Source organism: Cupressus sempervirens, chromosome 4 (assembly GCF_028749045.1).
Source record: "Cupressus sempervirens isolate cs-2001-9-10 chromosome 4, ASM2874904v1, whole genome shotgun sequence".
Classification (NCBI taxonomy): Eukaryota; Viridiplantae; Streptophyta; class Pinopsida; order Cupressales; family Cupressaceae; genus Cupressus; species Cupressus sempervirens.
This window is the reverse complement of record NC_143121.1, coordinates 33,286,647-33,311,085: the sequence shown is the minus strand read 5'-3', so window position 1 is coordinate 33,311,085 and position 24,439 is coordinate 33,286,647. Positions and strand designations below refer to the sequence as shown.

Sequence of the window (24,439 nt, the reverse complement as noted above, 5' to 3'; positions counted from 1 at the left end):
AGTATATGGATTGTGGTTATGAAATTTTATCTTAGTACTTGGGGTTGTCAACTCTATTGCCAAGCTAGTAAGAATTTATTGTGATAACTTCGTAGCTATATTTTTCTCTAAGAATGATAGGTATTCTAATGGTGCTAAACACATGGAATTAAAATACTTTGTTGTTAAGAATGAAGTTTAGAAATAACAAGTGTCAATCAAACATATAAGAATGCTACTTATGGTTGTAGATCCATTGATAAAAGGATTACCACCAAAAAAATTTAAGGAACATCCCAATCGAATGTTAGAAACAATAGTCCACCAAGATAACTGAGAGACGGGGGTGAATTAGTTATCCAAAAATTAAAATATTTATCTTCATTAAACAAATTAACCATTCAACCAAAGTAAATAGAAACCATAATAAAGTGCACATAAACAAATATACCAAATATGTTGACTAGGGAAACCCTTGATCAAAGAGAAAACCCTAGTGGGAATGATGCCCACAAGATGATGTACTAATATAAATATTCCTTGTTAGAGGATGAACCCTATTAGAAGTCTATTACAACATTTAGTACAATGAGTCCTTATTAGGAGACTTTAAATCCTTGATAGTAGATTATAACCATGTTAGGAGTTGTCCCAACCATATTAGGAGTTTTTGTATAGTGTATGCAAGAAGAGCCCACTGCCCAAACATTAAATTTCAACTACATGAAGAGCTCACTGCTCAAACAAGTAATTTATTATTGTCTTCTTCTTTCCTCTATCCTTTCCTCTATCTCATCAACTAGACCAAACACTATCAAACCTTGTAGACTAGGTCATGATCCTCAAATCCATATACCAAACCTTGGATCACTTTGCAAAACCTCAACAATGAAGTTTCCTTCACTTTCACACTGCTCTTCTCAACTTCATATTTCACACTCTCTGCTACTTATCATTGATCATTAAATCATATCTTCACATACCATGATAAAGGAAAATGTCCTTCCTTTACACTAAGTCCATAAAAAAATTCCTTGAGTTGGTTGTTAGTCCTTCTCAATTAATTATTATAGGACAACATTAAGAACATGTTACACTTAGCGATAACCTTAATCTTCCACCTTGTAACTTGAATAACTTTATACACACACAATATTATCAAATGTCACCTTCATTTCCTCAACCTTGATCCTCAAGATATCAACTCTACTAAGATATATAACAAGTTTATTAGAACATACCTTTGTAAACTTTATCTTTAGAATAGACATTGCCAAAACTTACATAACTTCTTCTAGACTTATCCTTTCTACTTCTGATGTTAACTACATACATTATATACTCAAAAGTATCTTCAATAACATTGGGTGGTTATCATGCTCAACTAGTCATCCATAGCAACTTGATCTTTCCATTGTTCTTCTATCAAATACCATAAAAGATATCAAAACATGCTATGTTGACATAAATGACAAACTCAGTCATGAATGTAACATATCATAACCAATCTTCCAACAATCTCCCCTTTGTAAATAATGGAAACATATATGAAAAACATCTAGTTCCAAGAATACCAACAAAAGACTATCACTCTTCAATTCTTTTTCATCAATCATACTCCCCCATTGATATACCTCAATGTGCTCTATGCCAAACTGTTACTGCAAATTCATGCCAAAGTTCTCCCTTAGTATACTATTCTTCATGCCAAAATTCTCCCCCATTCACATCAATGTCAAAGGTTTTAGCAAACAACATTACTACATCAAGCTCTGCAACAACTTACTAGCTCAAGTGTCAAAAGACACTATTCGAAACAAAATCAATAAGAGTCTTAGATGACTCTATCCATCACAAATACTCCCCAATATAGGATCCATTAGCATCTAGCCCAAACAAATAATGATGCTTTGTTACCCTAGACTAATGCACTCTTGCATCTTCTACTTTGATGCAGGAAGGGGCATAACCCTAGGCATACCTTGCAAATACTCAAAAGTCTCTTTGGGAAAAGTCTTAGTGAATATATCTACCATCTACTCTTTAGTTCTTGCATACTCCAATTTGATTTCCTTTTCTGCAACTTTTTCTATGAACATATTATACTTAATAGAAATGTGCTTAGTCCTTGAATGCAACACTAGATCCTTTGAAATATTTATCATGCTTGTGTTGTCACAATATATGGCAATAGGTTCACTGATCTCTATCTTTATATCCTTTAGTAACTACTTTATCCAAATGAATTGATTGCAATTATTTGCTACTGCAACATACTCTTCTTCTACTATTCTTTGAGATGTACAATCCTACTTCTTGCTTAACCATGAAACCAATCTTCCTCTAGGAAAGAAACTTCCTCCACTAGTGCTCTTTCTATCATCCATACTACCTACCCAATCTACATTAGTATAAGCACTTAGAGTAAAATCATTAGATTTTTCATACCATAATCCAAACCCAAATGTTCCCTTTAGATATCTAAATACTTTTTACTACTGCATAATGTGCTTCTCTAGGATAAGCCTAGAATCTTGCAACAATTCCAACTACATTTACTATGTCTGGCCTTGTGTGAGTTAGATATTGAAATCCTTTGATCATAGATTTATACTTCTTTTTCTCAATAGTAGGTGTCTCATTCTTTATCTCATCCTTTATAGATAACTTGTGTCCAATTACCATAGGTGTTCTAATGGGTTGACATGTTTCCAAACCAAACCCTTTTAGTAAATCCTTCAAGTACTTAGTCTGATAAATAAAGATTCCTTCTTTATTCTGTACTATCTACAATCCTAGGAAATATTTCATCTCTCCTATCATACTCATTTCAAATTATTTCTTCATCTCCTCTATAAACTTCTCACTTTCTTCATCATTACCTCCAAATATAATGTCATAAAAAAATATTACCAAAATTATCAAACCATTATCAGTTTCTTTCCAATGTAGATTACTATCTACCATACCTTTGCTATATCCAAGCTTTGTCAAATGCTTGTCCAACATTGCATACTAAGTTTTGGGTGCTTGCTTTAATCCTTACAATGCTTTTCTTAGTCTGCAAACTATTTCCTTGTCACCTATCAAAGGACATCCTTCAAGCTGCTCAATGTATACATCTTCTTCAAGTTCTCCATTTAGAAACAATGACTTGACATCCATCTAATATACTTTGAATTTCTTCTATGCTGCATAGGCTAAGAATAATCTTATTACTTCTATTCTAGCCACTAGATCATAAGTCTCCTCATAATCTACTCCTTCTTGCTTTGAGTAATCTTTAGATACCAATCTTTCTTTGTTCCCTACAAATTCTCCTTGTTCATTCATCTTGTTCATGAATACCCATTTAATTTGTATCAACTTCTTGTCTTCTAGTCTGGGGACCAATTCCCATGTCTCATTCTTTTCTATCTAATCCAATTAATCTTTAATAGCTTTCTTCCAATAGTCATCCTTACATGCTTCATCTACATTTTTAGACTCAACTTGAGATATCAAGCATAATTCTTCATTCACTCTGCTTCTTGTCATTGCACCTTTTTCTTTTCTTTTGATGATCTATTCGGATGGATGATTCTTTATCATATTCCTTCTTGAAGTAGGAGTTGCTAACTCAACTCTTGGCTCTACTAAAGGTTTTGAACTTTGTTCTTACCTTGGCTCTCCTTCATTCTGCAAATTATTTTTAGTCTCAAGAAATACCTCATCATTCCTTGGTTTAGTGACAACATCATCATCTAAATTGTAATAAACTATTCTCTCTTGTATTCTGAATTTCTCATTAATTCTCACATTTGTACTTTCCATAATAGTCTTAGTTCTCTAATTATAACATCTATAAGCCTTGATTTTCAATGAATAACCAAGAAACATACCTTCATCACTTCTAGCATCAAACTTACCAATGTCATCATCTCTCTTTATGTAACACTTACTTCCAAATATTCTGAAATACTTAGCTATAGGTGAGTGATCAAACCATAATTCATAAAGTGTTTTGTTTGTGTTCTTCTTCACTTGTACTCTATTCATAGTGTATACTATTGTATTCATAGCTTCTCTCCAAGATTTCTTGGATACATCATTCTCTACTAACATGGCTCTTACAACTTCTATAATAGACTTGTTTCTTCTCTTAGCAATGTCATTTTGTTTAGGGGTTCTTGGAGCTGATAGCTATCTTTTAATTCCTTTTTCTTTACAAAGCATGCTAAACTCATTTGAAGTAAATTTTCCTCCTCTATCTGATCTTAAACATTTAATCTTCACACTAGATTCATTCTCAACTCTATTCTTGAATATCTTAAACTTGTTAAATGCCTCAGACTTCTCTTTAAGAAATGCAACCCACATCATTTTAGAAAAATCATCAACTAGAATCATAAAATACCTTTCACCATAGAATTCTTTAGTCTTTGTACGACCACTAATATCTATGTGTAAAGTCTCCAACTTCACTGTAGTCATAAACTTCTTTGCCAAAACACACTCCTTGCAAACTATGGTAGTAGGCTTTACAATTTTTGACAAATCTCTAACAACAAACACTCTACTAGTCCTCACACTACTAACAAAGTTTATATGTCAAAATCTTTTATGTTATAACCAACTAGCTTCTACCTTAGCAACCAAACATGTCATTTTATTAGGATTCAACTGAAATATGTTACCTCTAGATCTTGTTCCTATTCTAATTACCTTTCCATCCTTATCTTTGATCATGCAAGTCTTTTCTATGAACTGCAAGTAATAACCTTTGTCTACTAGTTTTCTAACACTCAAAAGATTGTGCTTTAAACCATCAACAAAGTATACATTCTTAGTATTAGTTTTACCATTAAGAGTTATAAATCCAATACTTTTTACTTGGCATGTTGCATTATTTCCAACTCCGACAATTCTTCCATCCTAACTTTTGGAGTGAACAAACTTATTCATGTCACTAGTCATATGATGTGAAAAACCACTATCAATTATCCAATTGGATTTCTTCTCAACCTATGATACCAAATCTACCTTCTCTGGACTTTCTTATTTAATTGCCACAAATTTGATTTCATCATCACTAGCACTTAATACTTGTTCATCAGAATCATTATCTTCATTTGCATACAAAAATTCTCTATCTTTCTATGCTTATGATTTCCCTTATACTTTTTCTCCCTTTTATGACACTTAGATGCATAATGACCATATTCATCACAAGTCCAACATTTAAATATTTTCTTACTGACTTTCTCTCTTCTTACTAGAAGGGTCACTGCTTCATCAATCTTTCTATCTTCCTTAGATTTGTTGATGCTAGAAAAATCTCCCCTAGAAATTTTTCTCCTTGATAGGTTAGGTCAAATATTCAAGGCACTAAAAGCTATCTCTATTTTGGTCAATTCATTGGAATATCTAATTTCATTCTCAACTACTTTAAGTGTTCTAAGTAATGTCTCCTTTGTGAAATCTTTGGTACATAATTTCAATAACTGTATCATTTGAACTACTAACTTAAATGGTGGTGTTAGAGTCTTCAATATCTTCCATATAACCTCATCATCTTCTTTGGTTTCTCCTTGAGCTTTAATACCTGTAGTAATTTCTGATATCATGCCTATATATGTTCTTACAAATTCATCTTCCATCATTTTAACATCTTGAAATGCACAAATCCAGCTTTGTACCCTCAAATTCTTAGAATGTTCATCACCTTCAAAACTATTTTCTAGAGCTTTCCAAATCAAATGTGAAGTAGCAAGTGATTTTACCTGATTGTACTCAATTTCAAGAAGTGTAGTCAATAGTGCTTCTCTAGCTCTCATGTCGCACATGAAAAGATCTCTTTCTTCATTGGTGAAAATTTCCAAATCCTTTTCCTCAATGATTGCCTTTGTTTATTTTGTCAAGATCCAATATCTCAAACCCATACACAACAAATGTGTCTTCATGTTTTCTTTCTTGTTGTCATAATTTGTTCCATCAAACTTCAGATTATCTTTCCTAAACATGTTTCCCATGGATCTCCCAAAGTTGTTAAACTTTTTCTTCAAGGACCTAATGCTTTAATACCAATTTTTAGAAACAATAGTCCACCAAGATAACTAAGAGAGAGGGGTGAATCAATTACCCAAAAAAAAAAAAAAAAAATTATCTTCATTAAAAAAACTTAACCATTCAACCAAAGTAAAAAACAACCATAATAATATGCACATCAACAATTACACTAGATATGTTGACTAGGGAAATCCTTGATCAGAGGAAAAACCTCGGTGGAAATGATGCCCACAAGATGATAATATAAATATTCCTTATTAGAGGATGGACCCTATTAAGAATCTATTACAACATTTAGTACAATGAGTCCCTATTATGAGACTTTGAATCCCTATTAGGAGATTCCAATCCTGTTAGGAGTTGTGGTATAATGTATGCAAGAAGAGCCCACTACCTAAACATGCAATTTCAACTACAAGAAGAGTTCACTACTCAAAAAAGTAATTTACTATTATCTTCTTCTTTCCTCTATCCTTTCCTCTAGATTTTTAACTAGATCAATCACTATCAAACTTTGTAGACTGACAATGAAGTTCCATTCACTTTCGCACTACTCTTCACAACTTCACATTCTACAATCTCTATTGGTTATCATTGATCATTCAATCATATCTTCACATACCATGAAAAAGAAAAATGTCCTTCCTTTATATTGAGTCCATAAAAGAATTCCTTGAGTTAGTTGTTAGTCCTTATCAATTAATTATTATAGGACCACATTAAGAACATGTTCCACTTAGTGATAACCTTAATCTTCCACCTTGCAACTTGAATAACTTTCCATATAGACAATATTATGATGAGCAAGCTTAGCCACATCATCCTCGACATGTCTACTTCATGTCCTCAATGTTGATCCTCAAGATATCAAATCTACTAAGAGATACAACAAGTTTACTATAACACGCCTCTATAAACTCTATCTTCAAAGAAAACATCACCAAAACTTACATAACATCTTCTAGACTTATCCTTTTTGCTTCCAATGTTAATAAGTTTTCCACTATTCTTCTATCTGATACCATAGAAGACATCAAAACATGTTATGTTGACATCAATGACAAACTCAATTATGAATGTAACATATCATAACCAATCTTACAACAATATTCCCAATCTTCCAACATAGAATGAGTATTGAACATAGTACATAACAAATGTTACTCTTATGTAATAGATTGCACTATGTTATTGCCACTTTGAGATCTTTATAAAAATGTTTCTTATTTATAATTCTTGTTTTTAATATGTACATGTACATGTATGAGAATGAGTGTATGATGATAGGAATAGTCTCTTCTTTGACAAGGGACATTATTGTTGGACCTTATGAATACACTTCTCATTTATAGACTAAATTAAATAGGTTACTAGCATTGTGGTATACGGAAGGGACTATGTTGCTTTATTGACATGGAACTGCCATGACTCACATTAGTGAGTTGTTTGATTAAAGTATTATGGTGATCAACTAAAAGTTAGGATGGATATGATTTATAGTGCACCTAATGACTACCTTATCAAACTCTAACTTTAAGTTATCATATATGCCAAGTGGGAGAGTGTAAGGTTAAATTTTAATTTATTTCAATGGCCCCCATGAAGATGCACATGTGATAGGAAGTTACATTTTTTTAAAGGTATCTCATATCTTTCATATATCTTATAGATCAATCAAAAGAGTAGTTTCCAAAATTTCCACTTTGGTGGGCAAGTGGAGCATAACTATTTTGGGAAAACTGGTCCTCTCTCCACCTATAAAATGATCTTTTAGAATACCATCCTATTAAGTCCAAAAAGAATTTATCTATAAAGAGGTAAGAGAGAAACCATTTTTCATCTCATTCAAGCATTTGAGAAATAGTTAAAGTTAAATACACTAATCACTTCTAGATTTCTACACTAATGGATCTAGGTAAATAATATTTTCATGATTATTCAATTTCTGCATTATGATATACATGTGAAAATCATGATAGTTCTAGGTCTTGAGATTATAGTAGATGTAAATTACATAATATTAATTTAATATTATATTTAATATCTCACCATCAAAATGAACTCAAACACTTGCCCAAGTAAGTCCACCACTTCTAATTTTTCCATTACAATTAATAGAAAATCTTATATAGTTTCTCTACAAGAATTAACTCTCATCATATTTAACAATGTTGGCAAGGAATAAGTAAAATAACATGAATTGTTCTATAATAAAATGTAGGGTTGTGTATTCTTTAAACTAAACTATTTTTTGTGGTCAACAAATATTTAGGTGGTGGGATGAGGCAATTGCTAAACAAATTTTCTTTAGGCATTGACATGTGGAATATTATTTTTCGTATGCTTGTGGGCTGTATGAGCTAGAATATGCAGCAATGGGTTGTGTTATACTAAATTGGGTACCCTGATTACTATTGTTGATGAAATTTTTGATACTTATGGAACAATTGGTGAACTCATACCTTTTAGGGAGGCTTTGATCTAGTAAGTTATTGTAGAACATGTCATCTTTGTAATTTAATTTTAAATAAAATTTAGAGTAATTTATAGTGAGTTATATTTTTATGATGATTAAACATGATATTTAAAGTTATTCATTTTAATTTTGATATGTAGTTAGGATATGTCAATAACAGAAAAACTTCCAAACTATATGCAAATTAGTCTCTAATTCACCTATAAAACATATATGGAAATAGCTATTGAGGCTAAAAAGATACATGACCCACATGTACAAAAATGGATGAAAGATTACGTAAAATTTTTGTGTTGGTTTTTTCCAAGTTGACACATGTAAATGTATTGATATAATCAATATTTTTTCATGATGTTCTTTTAATTTATTTATTATCATTTTCTTGTAATTTTTGTTTCATATCTCATAAATTGCAGTGGAACACATTAATTTTGGTAGAATTCCAAGATGCTAAATGGATAGCTACTAACTATCATCCAACTTTGTCTGAATACTTAAAGAACTCTTTAATATCTATTGGTATTCATGTTGTTACATTATTTTCCATGATCTTAATTGACATATATCTCATAGATTATATTATGAATAGAGTTAATAAATTTGAAAGTAGAGTAGCATGGGGTTGTCGATTAATTGACAACTAAAGATTTTTAGGTATCTATCTATATATCATATGCCACTGTTATGAGTTTTAACTCATTATGGTTCATATATATAATTAAGTTTATGTTGGAAATCTAATTGAAAAGATCATTGTTGAAGAATGGAGAAGATTGATTGCAAAGAAGGAGATTGTTGATAAAGAATGTTTTTAATCATTGTTTGTCACTGATGTCAAACCTACTGGAATGATAATTGCTTATAAGAACCAAGAACTATCAATTAGTTGATTGAAGAAGAGGATTTAAACAAAAAGGTGTAACAAAAGCACCTAAGGGAAAGGTTGACTTATGGTTTTGTAATAAAGTCCAAGGATTAGTTAAGAAAATGGTAAAATGATGTATTGATAATATACTTGAAGATACAAAGGTTGGCCACACTTAGAAACTTTAGAAGCATAAGTTGTAACAAGGTTGTCTGCAAAGCTTAATTAAGTTCATTAGTAAGTACCAAGTAAGCTAGTTCATGCCAAGCAAATTTTTAGTTAGTGTCAAGCAAACACAAAATCTAGTGTATGTGAAGTGATACAGAAGGAGCCAAGCAAAGTAATAGGTACCAAGCATTAGAAAAACTTACTGGATACTAAGTAAATCCATAATAGGTGTCATGCATCAATAAAATATAGTTGGTACCAAGTAACATAGTATGTGTCGAGCACCAAAATTTCAATAGTGTTTACCTACTACATTATTTGAAAAGTCAAAGATTTTCCAAAACTAACCTAACAAGTTTGTTATCTTGAATTTTGTGAACTAGATGGAGGATAAGGATGATGAATTGGAGGCACAAAATTTTATGGAAACCATTTTTGGGTGAATTCAAGAGGATTCTTCGTGATGTTTCTCGAAGAAACAAGATAGGGTTAGATTCATTGAATCCTACCTAATCCGTTTGAACTAAAATTAAATGAAGGAAGAATCGAGTAGGAAAAGCATTTTCTAGACTTCTATTTAAGGAGTCACAGGCCAAGAAGTTAGAGTTGCTAGGGTGCCAAAATGCAAAGTTGTTGAAAGATGTCAAGAAGAAAGTATTAGGAAGGAAGAACAGAGCACAAAGACTATGCTTCAATTAAATGGTTATATTTCACTGGTACATCGAGCATGAAGACTCAAGGAGATGAATCTTGAAAGGAGAACAAGTTGTCATAGCTATAGAGACTGAAATCCAGGCAAATTGTTAAGAGCTGAACAAAAATATGAAATCTATAAGTTATGTTGTGAGTTGTATCAGGTCAAAAGCCCTTGTTGTTACTCTCTAACAATTGTTCAAGCTAGGGTAAAATCCTATGGACTTAGGTTGGTTTAATAGCCATTTTTAAATCCTTTAATAGTGTGGTATTCCAAGTGAATATTCTAAAGTCCTCTAACTAGGCCCACTTTAACAAGGTGGTTAAATCCTTTAACCAGGTAACATTTAATAGTGTGTTGTAGAATTTAATAGGATAGGCCTTTCATAGGGCATCACTTCAGAAGAGTGAGAATTGAGTAGCATGTTACTAGTGGTTTTTCCAAAAATTTGGTTTCTATGTAAATCAATATGTTATGCATTGATCTTTCATGTGTTATGCTTTTATGTTGATTTAATGTAACTTACTAATTAGGAAAGTTTAAGCTTGGATGAATGAATAGTTTGATGGGCTCATTTTACTTGATGAAAAAGTTTTAATTGGACATAAATGCCTAGAATAACTAATTCACCCCCCCTCTTAGTTATTCTCAAGCATTTCTAAAAATTGGTATCAAGGCGATATTCTGATTTAGTTTAAAGGTACTAGAAGTAGGAAGATCAAGATGTCCAAGAGAGAAGTTCCCAAGCTTAATAAAGAAAACTTCACTGCATGGAAAAGGTTGATGAAGTTGCATCTTGGATCAATAAGTGATCATGCAAAAACCTCAATTGAAGTAGAACATGTTGATCCAGTTGTACCTACTACAAAAGATATGAAGAAAAAAGAGCATAATCAGGCAATGCTAGGGATTGCCTCTACCCTCAACTATGTTAAATTTGATAGCATCAAGGGATGTGACTCTGCATTCAAGATGAGGATAGCCTTGACTAATATCCATGGAGGAGATCAAAATGTTTAAAGAGAAAAAAGAGAAAGCCTCAGAGGAAAGTTTGATGACATGAAAATCAAGGAAGGTGAGAATGTTGCTCAATATGCCTCTAGAATGAAAGAAGTGGTAAGTGCAATAAGAAGTTTTGATGGTCATTTGGAAGATGATACTATTAATAGAAAATACTTAAGAACCTTGCTTACCATTTATACTATTAGATTTTCAGCCATCCAAGAGCTAAGGTGTGTCCCAAGAAATTGGTTAACTTTTGTAGGAATAGTAGGAAGACTCACTGCATTTGAGTTGTCCAATTTTGATAACTATAGACTTTAGAACCTTGAATCTACTTTCAAGGTCAAGCTATCATTAGAAGCCACTAAGGAGGTGAAACCAAAGAAGAAGAAGAAGAAGAAGAAGGCAAAAATTTCATCTAGTGATAGTAGCATAGATGAAGAAGATGTGGAACAATTGGAAGCACTACTGGCTAGAAGATTTCATAGAGGAAAAGGTAAATTCAAAGGTAAACTTCCTATTATTTGTTTTAATTGCAATGAAGTAGAATGTATTGTTTCAAGATGCACAAAAAAGAAGAACTACATAGAAGGCAACAAGAAGAAAAAATAGAAGAGAAGATGATGGTAGAGATTAAAAAGATAAAGGCAAAAAGTGCTACATTATTGAAGAAGAAGATTCTGATGAAAATAATGATGAGGTAGTATATGTAGCCATGAAGGACGAGTCAAATGAAGATAAGGAAATGGCACTGGTAGCTTGTGTGAACAAGAATGACAAATGGATTATAGACAATGGATGCTCACATCACATGATAGTAGTACAAAATAATTTGAGATATTTAGCAATGACAAAGCAATCAAGAGACAAACATCAATAGCAAGAACTCCCCCATAGAATGGGATTGTAGAAAGAAGGAATAGATCAGTAATAGACTATGCCAAAACCTTGATGATGGAGAAAAAAAGTTACTTTGAAGTATTGGAGAGAAGTTGTAAGTACTACTGTTTACACCTTGAATCGAGTACAAATCAAGAAAGGTATGAATGCAACACCTTTTCAACTATGGTATGGTCACTCACCTAATGTAAAACATGTTGGTCTTAGATTGGTTTTAAAAATTGAGTGTCAAGACACTTAACCAATTCTTAAGATGATGTTGAGTATAATAATGAAGCTGAGCTACAGTGTGTACCAAGCTAGAGATTCAATAGGTGCTAAGTGAACTTCAAGTGCTGAGTGAAGTTCAAGTGCTAAGAGATAAGTGATGTTGAGCAAAGTATAGATGCCGAGTGAAACAAAATTACCATAGATGCCAACTGAGATAGAATACCTATATGTGTTAAGCATCAGCAATTAGTAAGTATCAAGTAAAAAAGAATTAGCATATGAGTTTGTATCTTCACAAACTTAGATTTAAACCATTTTTAAGCCAACTCAAGATGAATCTCAAAGGATCTTGAAGATAAGATCAAATCTTTTGCATTACCTATGTAATCATCATGCAACCAATAGGAAAAGTGCAAGAATTGAGTGGGAAATGAAGAATGAATATTGATCATAGATTCATACCTAACCCTAAATCTTTGAAGCCTTTAAAAGGAGGATGAAACCCCATTATGTGTGTGCATGAGGAAGAGTATATGGGTGAATTATAGAAAAGTGTAGAGGGGTGTAAAGAATTAGAAAGAGTAGAACAACATTGCAAAATTTAGTTGATCAAGAAAAGAGTATCAAAGTTTCAAGGAGAGACATATGAAATCAAGCAAGGATTAGAATAGACAAAATAGAATGAGGATCTAGAATCAACAATTAAGGATTACAAGTCATTAGGTCAAGACTTTCTAATACTATCTAGCAATTGTATTAAGAATGAAAATCCTATGATGATAGGTTGGTTTAATAGACATGTTGTAAGCCTTAAACAAGGTGTTAAATCCTTTAATAGGGTAACATTCCAAGTGAATGTTTGTAAATCCTTTAACTAGGTCACTTTTAATAGGGTATAAAGTCTCTAACAAGATAGACCTTTCATAGTCTAGACCATTGGAAGTGGTCAAAATTTGTAACCTTAAATAGTTACATATTGTTGCAGTGATACTTTGTGGGTGTCATCCCCACCCCAATTTTGTCTTCTCATTTTGAAGGATTTCTAGGTTACCAAATTCTTGTGTTATCTATTTTCATGCATGTATTTAATTTTATGTTTATTAGATGAATTAGATGCATGTGAATGTTTTTAGCTAGAAGGTTTTGAAAAGGTTAAAGTTAGTTACTTCTGATTCACCCACCCCCCCTCTCAAAAGTAAATTTTCTCACTTGTAAATTCAAACAATTGATATAAGAGATTAGGTCTCATAAGAAGGAGCCTTACATCTTGGAGAAAATATCTAAAAATGGAAGTCTACAAACTTGGAAGATCATAGCGAATTAGGAAATTGATATACAACTTGTTTTACACACTTTGGAAGAAGCTAGGGAGGAACTGAGAAAATTGTTAAAGAGAAGAAGAGAGATTGCCATAGTTGAGAATGATAGACAATATAAGGAGATTAACACCTCAAAACTATTTGAAAATAGAGATTCTAAAGTATTTGATCTAGTAATAGCAGACTTGATGGACAAAAATAGAGCTCAAGCAAAAGAAATCAGAACACTCAAGCTTGAACAAGAATCACAAGCCATGATGCTTTGTGAGGTGACTAAATAGAAGAAAAGAACCATTGAAGGCGAGGCTATTCTAGAACAAGACAAGAGAATCCTTGCCAATAGACTAGAAGAAAATTCAATTGAACTTGCAAGAATTACAAACATGTAGCTAGACACCCTAAGTCAGATGATGAATACACACCATAAATTGAATGTCAAGGATATTGAGATCTCTACACTAAAGATGCAAAATGATGAACTAAAAAATGACCTAAAAAGAGAAGGAGATTGCAGAGAGCTTCAAAAAACATAATGAGGCCATCAAGCACTTTGAGCAGCTACTAAAATCACCAAGGGCTACCAATGATACTTTAGGACTAGGATACGCCAGCACTAAACAAGGAGAGTCCTCCAAGATTGTAGAAGAAAGGAGTAACAAAGGTAAGAACAATACACCTACTTGTCATTTATATGGTAAAAAGGGACATACCTCTAACGTATGCAGGAGCAAGAATGCCCATCAGCATGACAAACCTAAGAATATGAGTCACTATCATAAGTGCAACAAGCAAGCACATCAAGCACATGACTATAGGACTAGGACCATTAGAGCAGCAAGATTTGAAGGTCATTGCTACAATTGCAAGAAGTATGCAAAAGCAAAGTATATAGATGTTTAAATCTATCCACTCAAAAGGTCATAGAAAGTGCACATGTGAAAATTGATGAGTTTGCAAAAATATTAGAAGAAGAAAGAAAAAAGGTACCTGAAGACTACAAGAGATTTGTTTACATTGAACCAGATACTATACCAAGTATACCGTTCACTCAAGAATCATCAACTCCTGAGTCTTCAGTAACCAAGTTGCAAATAGTTCAAACTGAGCCTCAACAACTTTCAGACACTACCGAGCAAGTGTCTACCGAGTCTGAATCAACCGAGCCAATATTTATCAAGCCAGAATAGCAAGAATCTGAAGAACAGAAGGATAATAATGAAATTCATTCAAGAGGCAAGGAACCTGTATTAGCAAAATATGTCAAAAGACATCATGCACCAGATCAGATCATTGGAGACAAATCTGAAGGAACCTTGACAAGAAGTAAGTTGAAAAATACTTGTTTACTTGCTGATTTTGAACCTAGAAGTATTAAGGATGCACTGGCAAATGATAGTTGGATTGAGGCAATGAATGAGGAAATAGAACAGATAGAGAAAAACAAGACATGGACTCTTGTACCCAGGCCCAAAGACAAGAATATAATTGGAACCAAGTGGGTATTCAGAAACAAGTTGACTGAAGATGGTAAGGTATCCAGAAACAAAGCTAGATTGGTATGCAAAGGATACTCACAAGAAGAAGGTATAGATTATGGAGAAACTTTTGCTCCTGTTGCAAGATTGGAAGGAGTCAGAACCTTACTTGCATATGCTGCTCACAAAGGATTCAAAGTTTATCAGATGGATGTCAAGTCAGCATTCCTCAATGGAATACTAGATGAAGAAGTTTACATTGAACAACCTGAAGGTTTTGTTGATCCAGATAAAAGGAACATGGTCTGCAAATTACACAAGGCACTGTATGGTCTGAAACAAGCTCCTAGAGCATGGTATAAAAGATTGCATAATTATCTTATTCAGATTGGTTTTCAAAGAGCTAATGATAATAGTAGCCTGTATATAAAGGAAGGTCAAGATAATAAGATTGTCTTGGCAGAAATATTTGTAGATGATACTATTTTCACAGGGCATGATGATCTTTGCAAAGAATTTTTAGAACAAATGAATAAGGAGTTTGAAATGTCTATGTTTGGTGAGATAAAATTCTTTGTTGGTCTTCAAATCCAACAGAATAAAAATGGCATCTTCATCACTCAGTCAAAATACATCAAGGAGATATTGAAAAAGTTTGGTATGGAGGACTGTAAACCTGTTGGTACTCCCATGTGTACTGGATTGAAACTTACAAAAGATGATGAATCCAAAGAGGTCAATCAAACATTGTATAGATCTATGATTGGAAAATTGCAGAATGTAGTTCATACCAGGCCAGATATTGCTCTTGTAGTTGGCATTGTTGCAAGATTTTCAGCAAAACCAAGAGAAACTCACCTGATGGCGATCAAGAGAATAATGAGATATTTGAAAGGAACTGAAGATTATGGGCTATGGTACAAATTTGGAGGTAATTTGGATTTGAAAGTTTTTACTGATGCTGATTGGGAAGGGAATCTTGATGACAGAAAAAGAACAAGTGGAGGAGCATTCTTTCTTGGAAAAAGATTGGTTTCTTGGACAAGCAAAAAATAGAATTGTACATCCCAATCCACAGCAGAGGCAGAGTATGTTGCTGCAGCAGTAAACTGTTCCAACATTGTTTGGTTTAAATAGTTATTACAAGGAATGAACATGGAAATCAAAAAACCAGTTGTTATGTTCTGTGACAATACTAGCGCAATCAACATATCCAAGAATCCAGTAATGCATTCCAAGACCAAGCACATAGCAATAAAATATCATTTTGTCAGAGAATTGGTGCAGGACAAGGAGATCAGACAAGAATATGTACATAAAAAGGAACAAATTGCTGACATATTCACAAAGCCATTACCTAAGGATACATTCTTGTATCTCAGAGGTAAGTTAGGGATCACTCCCCTATCTAAAGTTCACTAAAATAAAGTTTGAAGTGATGCATCAACCTATGACAAGTTGAAAATCAATCAAGTTGATGCAGCAGAGTATTGAAGTCATTGCATATGAATCTGTACATCAGGTACACTGTAATTCGGTTGAGAAGTACTTTTGGCATACAAAAAGAGCTTTTATTGTGTTATATTGTCTTTGGCATGTGTTGTCAAAGAGGGAGAGTAAAACTGTAATACATATTCTAAAATTTGTAAGCATTTGTAAAGGGAGAATAAAACTGTCATATCTTTCTGTTATACAATTCCTTCAGAGAGGGAGATTACTAAAAGAGGGAGAAGTTTCTATCTAAGAGGGATAAGTATTATGTTGACATATAGTGTTGCACTAAGAGAAGGACTTGTTTTCAAATTTCATTCTTGCTATGATATGTTGTGTTGCCATCAATGCCAAAGAGGGAGATTGTTGGATACAATTGGTTAATTGAGTGTTGTCTTTGATGTTACACAAATGTCATATCAGTCATCAGACAGAGTCTACCAAGCCCAGTAGGTAAGCATAGTCGTTTACAGAGTCTACCAAGCATTGTTGTATATTACATTGTAAAGATAGCTTCTATCAAGCTAACTTGGTTAACGAAGGAAGTTCAGTACTTACTGAGCCCACTCGGTGATTGAAGGAAACTGTGACAAAGTGTTTACCAAGCTCCGAAGATAAGCAAAGTAAAGTTAGTGTTTATCGAGCTGAGAAGGTAACCAAAGAAAAGTTAGTGTTTACTGAGCTGGGAAGGTAACCAAAGAAAAGTTAGTGTTTACTGAGATAGGAAGGTAAGCAAAGGAAAGTCAGTGCTTACCGAGTTCACTCGGTGTCCAAAGGGAATTTGGAAAAAATAGTTTCTACCGAGCTCACTCGGTCATCTATACTTACCGAGTTCTCTCAACGATTGAAGGGATGTCACGGAGTTTGCTGTATTAACCGAGCTCAGTCGATTAACACAGGAATTATTTTCTGAATAGTATTAACCAAGCAGTGTCGGCCAGTAAAGGGATTTGTTGGTTTTTAATTCTTAGCCGACTATTGTATTTGTTTGATCAGTGATTAAAGTCGACTAAGATAATTTGTAAGGTATATATGAAAGATCAAGTTGTGAATTTGAAATATGCAAGAATTTGGATGCATAAGAGTGCGAATATTGAACATATAAGAAAATGTTGAAAAAGTGTGATGGAGGATAAGATGCGTTAAAGGAGTTGCAAAGTTGTATGTGATCAGTAAGGATCCAATCAAGCATAACAGAGATCTGCAATTAGCAAAGATAAGTTGCACATTATATTAGGTCACTTCATTGTTGCTTTCTAACCATTGTAACAGTGAACTCAAAATCTCTTGATAGAGTGGGTTTAACAGCCCTATTGTAAATCCTCTAACAAGGTGACATTTCAATTGAATTGTTCTAAAGACCTCTAGCAAGGCCACTCCTAATAGGGTGATTAAATCCTCTAACCGGGTCACACCTAACAGTGTGTTTTGTAACCTTTAACAGGGTTGGCTCCTAACAGGGTTCACTTCAGAAGAGTGAAAAATAGTAACTAGTTACATTGGTGGTTTTTCCCATATTGGGTTTCCACGTTAAATCTGGTGTCTTTAGTGTTCATGATTGCTGAATTGTTTTGGTTACCAGTTCTTAATAATTATTAGTATTTGCTGCATTATCAAGTTTCAGTAATTTGTAACCAAGATCAAGATTTTAGACATCTAAGGGACTGTGAAATGTTTTTGTGGTAACTGATTCACCCCCTCCCCCTCTCAGTTACTCCATTCTCATTTCCAACAATTGGTATCAGATCTTTTGGTACTTGCAGGAGGAGATTTCAAGGATCTAAGCAAAGGATCAGGATGTCTTACAAAAGAGAAATTCCAAAACTTAATAGAGATAACTTGTCAGCAGGGCAAGGACTGATGAAACTTCATCTGGCTACTGTTGGTGATACTGGACTGAAATACCTTGAAGAAGAATATGAAGAACCTTCTAGCACACTGTCAGTCAATGATATTGCTGAAAAGAAAACTCACAACAACATGATGATAGACATAGCATCTGCTCTCAGCTATGAAGAATTTGATGACATTAAGGACTGCAAAACAGCCTTTGACATGTGGAACAAGCTAAAAGAAATCTATGGAGGAGCTGACAATGTGAGAAGAGCAAAAGCAGAAAGTCTAAGAGGACAATTTGATCAAATGAAGATGAGAGAGGATGAAAACATTGCAAAGTATGTTGAAAGAGTTAAAGCATGTGTAAGCGCAATCAGGGCAGCTGGTGGTGACATCAAAGGAGAAATAGTTGTAAGCAAAGTTCTCAGAACCTTGCTTCCCATTTATGCAATCAGAGTGTCTGCAATTCAGGAAAGAAGATGTGAAGAAAATCATCAGATAAATCTTGAGGCCATAGTTGGGAGATTAATTGCATTTGAACTAGATAACTTTGAAAACTATGTTCCAACTTCTAAGAACATGGAATCAGCATTTGAGGCCAAAATTTCACTCAAGGAGAAAAACAAAAGGAAACTTCAGCCAGAAAGTGAAGATGAATCAGATCTAAGCTCAGACAATGATCTTAAAGTAATTGAAGCTCTTCTATCAAGAAAATACTCTAGAGGCAGAGGAAAATTATAAAGGTAAAGTTCCTCTAATATGTTTTTCATGTGAAGAAATTGGTCATATTGCAGCTAGGTTCCCGAACAAGCAGAACAATGATGAAAAGAAAGATCATAAATGGAATAGCAAGAAATATTTCAAATAAGAAATCATGTTTCATGGCTGAAAATTTTGAAGATTCTGATAATAGTGAGGATGAAATTGTTTATATTGCTATTAAAGATGATTTTGACAATGATGAGGAAGATAAAATTGCTCTTATCTCTCATATAAGTAAGAATGATACATGGATTATAGACAGTGGTTGCTCACATCATATGACTAGTGATAAAACTAAGTTTGATCAGTTTGAAGATTATGATGGTGGCAGTGTAAGGTTTGGTAATAATGAACCTTGTTTCATAAAAGGAAGAGGAAGAATCTGTCTAACCAAAGAACTTGTTTGTGACAATGCCTATTGGGTTGAAGGTCTCAAACATAATTTGCTAAGTGTGGCACAGTTACTCAATACTAGATTCAAGGTGGAATTCATGCATGGAAAGGCAAGACTATTGAATGAGCAAGGAAAACTGATAGGATCTGGCACCCAAACTAAAGGTAACTTATTCTATCTAGAACTTGGTGAATGCTCATGTTTTATTGCTCAAATTGAAGAGAGTTGGTTATGGCATAAAAGGTTGTGTCATGTCAATTTTTATAATTTGATAAAAATAAGCAAATTCAAGAAAGTAAGAGGCATTCCTAACATTAAGAAACCTGAGGTTGGTCTATGCAAGAACTGTCAGATTGGTAAAATGGGAAGGACAAGTTTTAAAAGTAAAAACTATCAATCTGAAGATATATTGGAAATTGTGCATACTAATTTATGTGGACCTATTGGAATAGAAAGCTATACTGGAGAGAAATTTTTCATTCTCTTTGTTGATTATTACTCAAGAATGATGACTGTCATGTATCTAAGAAATAAATCAGAAGCATTTGAAACATTTAAATGGTATTTGGCAAGAGTAGAAAAAGAAACAGGGAAAAGACTGAAATGTTTAAGGTCAGACAGAGGTGGTGAATTCATTTCACATGAATTCAATAACTTCTGCATTGAAAGAGGTATTAAAAGATAGGTTTCAGCACCAGGAAGGAAGTCCAGTACTTACTGAGCCCACTCGATGATTGAAGGAAACTGTGACAAAGTGTTTACCAAGATGGGAAGATAAGCAAAGAAAAGTTAGTGTTTACCGAGCTGAGAAGGTAACCAAAGAAAAGTTAGTGTTTACCAATTTGGGAAGGTAACCAAAGAAAAGTTAGTGTTTACCGAGATAGGAAGGTAAGCAAAGGAAAGTCAGTGCTTACCAAGTTCACTCGGTGTCCAAAGGGAAATTGGCAAAAATAGTTTCTACCGAGCTCACTCGGTCATCTATACTTACCGAGTTCTCTCGGCGATTGAAGGGATGTCACAGAGTTTGCTGTATTAACCGAGCTCAGTCGATTAACACAGGAATTATTTTCTGAACAGTATTAACCAAGCATTGTCGGCCAGTAAAGGGATTTGTTGGTTTGTAATTCTTAGCCGACTATTGTATTTGTTTGATCAGTGATTAAAGTCGACTAAGATAATTTGTAAGGTATATATGAAAGATCAAGTTGTGAATTTGAAATATGCAAGAATTTGGATGCATAAGAGTGTGAATATTGAACATATAAGCAAATGTTGGAAAAGTGTGATGGAGGATCAGATGCGTTGAAGGAGCTGCAAAGTTGTATGTGATCAGTAAGGATCCAGTCAAGCATAACAGAGATTTGCAATCAGCAAAGATAAGTTGCACATTATATCAGGTCACTTCATTGTTGCTTTCTAACCATTGTAACAGTGAACTCAAAATCTCTTGACAGAGTGGGTTTAACAGCCCTATTGTAAATCCTCTAACAAGGTGATACTTTAGTTGAACTGTTCTAAAGACCTCTAGCAAGGCCACTCCTAATAGGGTGATTAAATCCTCTAACCGGGTCACACCTAACAGTGTGTTTTGTAACCTTTAACAGGGTTGGCTCCTAACAGGGCTCACTTCAGAAGAGTGAAAAACAGTAACTAGTTACACTGGTGGTTTTTCCCATATTGGGTTTCCACGTTAAATCTGGTGTCTTTAGTGTTCATGATTGCTGAATTGTTTTGGTTACCAGTTCTTAATAATTATTAGTATTTGCTGCATTATCAAGTTTCAGTAATCTGTAACCAAGATCAAGATTTTAGACATCTAAGGGACTGTGAAATGTTTTTGTGGTAACTGATTCACCCCCTCCCCCTCTCAGTTACTCCATTCTCATTTCCAACAATTGGTATCAGAGCTTTTGGTACTTGCAGGAGAAGATTTCAAGGATCTAAGCAAAAGATCAGGATGTCTTACAAAAGAGAAATTCCAAAACTTAATAGAGATAACTTCTCAGCATGGCAAGGACTGATGAAACTTCATCTGGCTACTGTTGGTGATAATAGACTGAAATACCTTGAAGAAGAATATGAAGAACCTTCTAGCACACTGTCAGTCAATGATATTGCTGAAAAGAAAACTCACAACAACATGATGATAGACATAGCATCTACTCTCAGCTATGAAGAATTTGATGACATTAAGGACTGCAAAACTGCCATTGACATGTGGAACAAGCTAAAAGAAATCTATGGAGGGGATGACAATGTGAGAAGAGAAAAAGCAGAAAGTCTAAGAGGAAAATTTGATCCAATGAAGATGAGAGAGGATGAAAACATTGCAAAGTATGTTGAAAGAGTTAAAGCATGTGTAAGTGCAATCAGGGCAGCTGGTGGTGACATCAAAGGAGAAACAGTTGTAAGCAAAGTTCTCAGAACCTTGCTTCCCATTTATCCAATCAGAGTGTCTGCAATTCAGGAAAGAAGATGTGAAGCAAATCATCAGATAAATCTTGAGGCCATAGTTGGGAGATTAACTGTATTTGAACTAGATAACTTTGACAACTATGTTCCAGCTTCCAAGAACATGGAATCAGCATTTGAGGCCAAACTTTCACTCAAGGAGAAAAACAAAAAGAAACTTGAGCTAGAAAGTGAAGATGAATCAGATCTAAGCTCAGACAGTGATCTTGAAGTAATTGAAGCTCTTCTAGCAGGAAAATACTCTAGAGGTAGAGGAAAATATAAAGGTAAAGTTCCTCTAATATATTTTTCATGTGAAGAAATTGGTCATATTCCAGCTAGGTGCCCAAACAAGTAGAACAATTATGAAAAGAAGGATCATAGATGGAATAGCAAGAAAGATTTCAAATCATTCACGAACAAAGGTAAGAAATCATGTCTCATGGCTGAAAATTCTGAAGATTGTGATAATAGTGAGGATGAAATTGTTTATATTTCTATTAAAGATGATTCTAACAATGATGAGGAAGATAAAATTGCTCTTATCTCTCATATAAGTAAGAATGATACATGGATTATAGACAGTGGTTGCTCACATCATATGACTGGTGATAAAACTAAGTTTGATCAGTTTGAAGATTATGATGGTGGCAGTGTAAGGTTTGGTAATAATGAACCTTGTTTCATAAAAGGAAGAGGAAGAATTTGTCTAACCAAAGAACTTGTTTGTAACAATGCCTATTGGGTTGAAGGTCTCAAACATAATTTTCTAAGTGTGGCATAGTTACTCAATACTAGATTCAAGGTCGAATTCATGCATGGAAAGGAAAGACTTTTGAATGAGCAAGGAAAACTGATAGGATCTGGCACCCAAACTAAAGGTAACTTATTCTATCTAGAACTTGGTGAATGCTCATGTTTTATTGCTCAAATTGAAGAGAGTTGGTTATGGCATAAAAGGTTGTGTCATGTCAATTTTGATAATTTGATAAAAATAAGCATGAAGACTCAAGGAGATAAAGATTGAAAGGAGAACAAGTTGTTAGAGCTACAGAGACTGAAAGCCAAGAAAATTGTGAAGAGTTAAACAAAGATTTGAAATGTGCAAGTTAAATTATGAGTTGTTTCAATTCAAAAGCCCTTGTTGTTACTCGCTAACAATTGTGCAAGCTAGGGTAAAATCCTATGGACTTAGGTTGGTTTAACAGCCATTTGTAAATCCTTTAACAGGGTGGCATTCCAAGTGAATGTTCTAAATTTCTCTAACTAGGCCCACTTCTAACAAGGTGGTTAAATTCTTTAACCAAGTCACATTTAACAATGTGGTGTAGCCTTTAACAGGGTAGGCCTTTCATAGGTCATCACTTTAGAAGAGTGAGAATTTAGTAGTATGTTACTAGTGGTTTTTCCCAAAATTTAGTTTCCACATAAATCACTGTGTTATGTGTTGTTCTTTTATGTGTTATGCTTGCATGTTGATTTACTATAACTTTTTAAGTAGGAAAATTTAAGCTTGGATGAATGAATAGTTTGAAGAGCTCACTTTACTTGATAAAAAGGTTTTAATTGGACATAAAGACCTAGAATAACTAATTCACTTTCCCTCCCCTCTCAGTTATTCTCAAGCATTTCTAATAGTTTACTAAACATTTATTATTTTTCCTCTTGTCATTAAATCATGAACAAGAACATGTGGAGAATGCATCTTGGATAGAATGTTATGTAAGAGACAATCTTGGGATAAATAGGGAGCAAACTTTAGATCATGTGAACATGCTTATTAAGTTAAACAAGAAGAACTAATTAAGGAGCATTTGTTTTATGAGCATGAAATTTCAAATTTTTGTAAAAGGTTATATTTTATTTCCATGTATAGATTGATGGCTTTCATTTGGAGGGACATAGATGGTTTCACAATATCACATCAAGGCACTAAAGATGACATAATGAAAATTCTTATTGAGCCTACATCTCTCAAAAATAGAAAAAGTGAATAAGCATACTCTATGTTTTGTTTCTTTGGAAAGTTTTTACCAACACCAAAATATTAATAGGAAAATAAGTAACATCTAAAATGTTCTTGAAATTTTTTAATTCCAAAAAATTAGAGTGCTATTTTATTTCTTGCAACTATTGACATGAAGTGTAGCTGAACTAGTTTTCAAACTTATACACACACACACACACACACACACACACACACACACACACACACACACACACACACACACACACACACACACACACACACACACATATATATACACACCTATGAATTAAAAGAGCATTCACCATAATATTGATTGTTCATTGAAATGTCATTCATTATATCTTATAATTTTTATTTTTAGATGATACTTAAATGTAGT

The 24,439-nt window shown here is 33.6% G+C and overlaps 1 pseudogene; it reads left to right on the top strand.

Annotated features, from left to right (window-relative positions):
- LOC149559812 (sesquiterpene synthase Cad-like) overlaps positions 1-24,067 on the top strand; it is a 61,002-nt pseudogene extending 36,935 nt beyond the window's left edge.
- Positions 24,068-24,439: the final 372 nt, after the last annotated feature.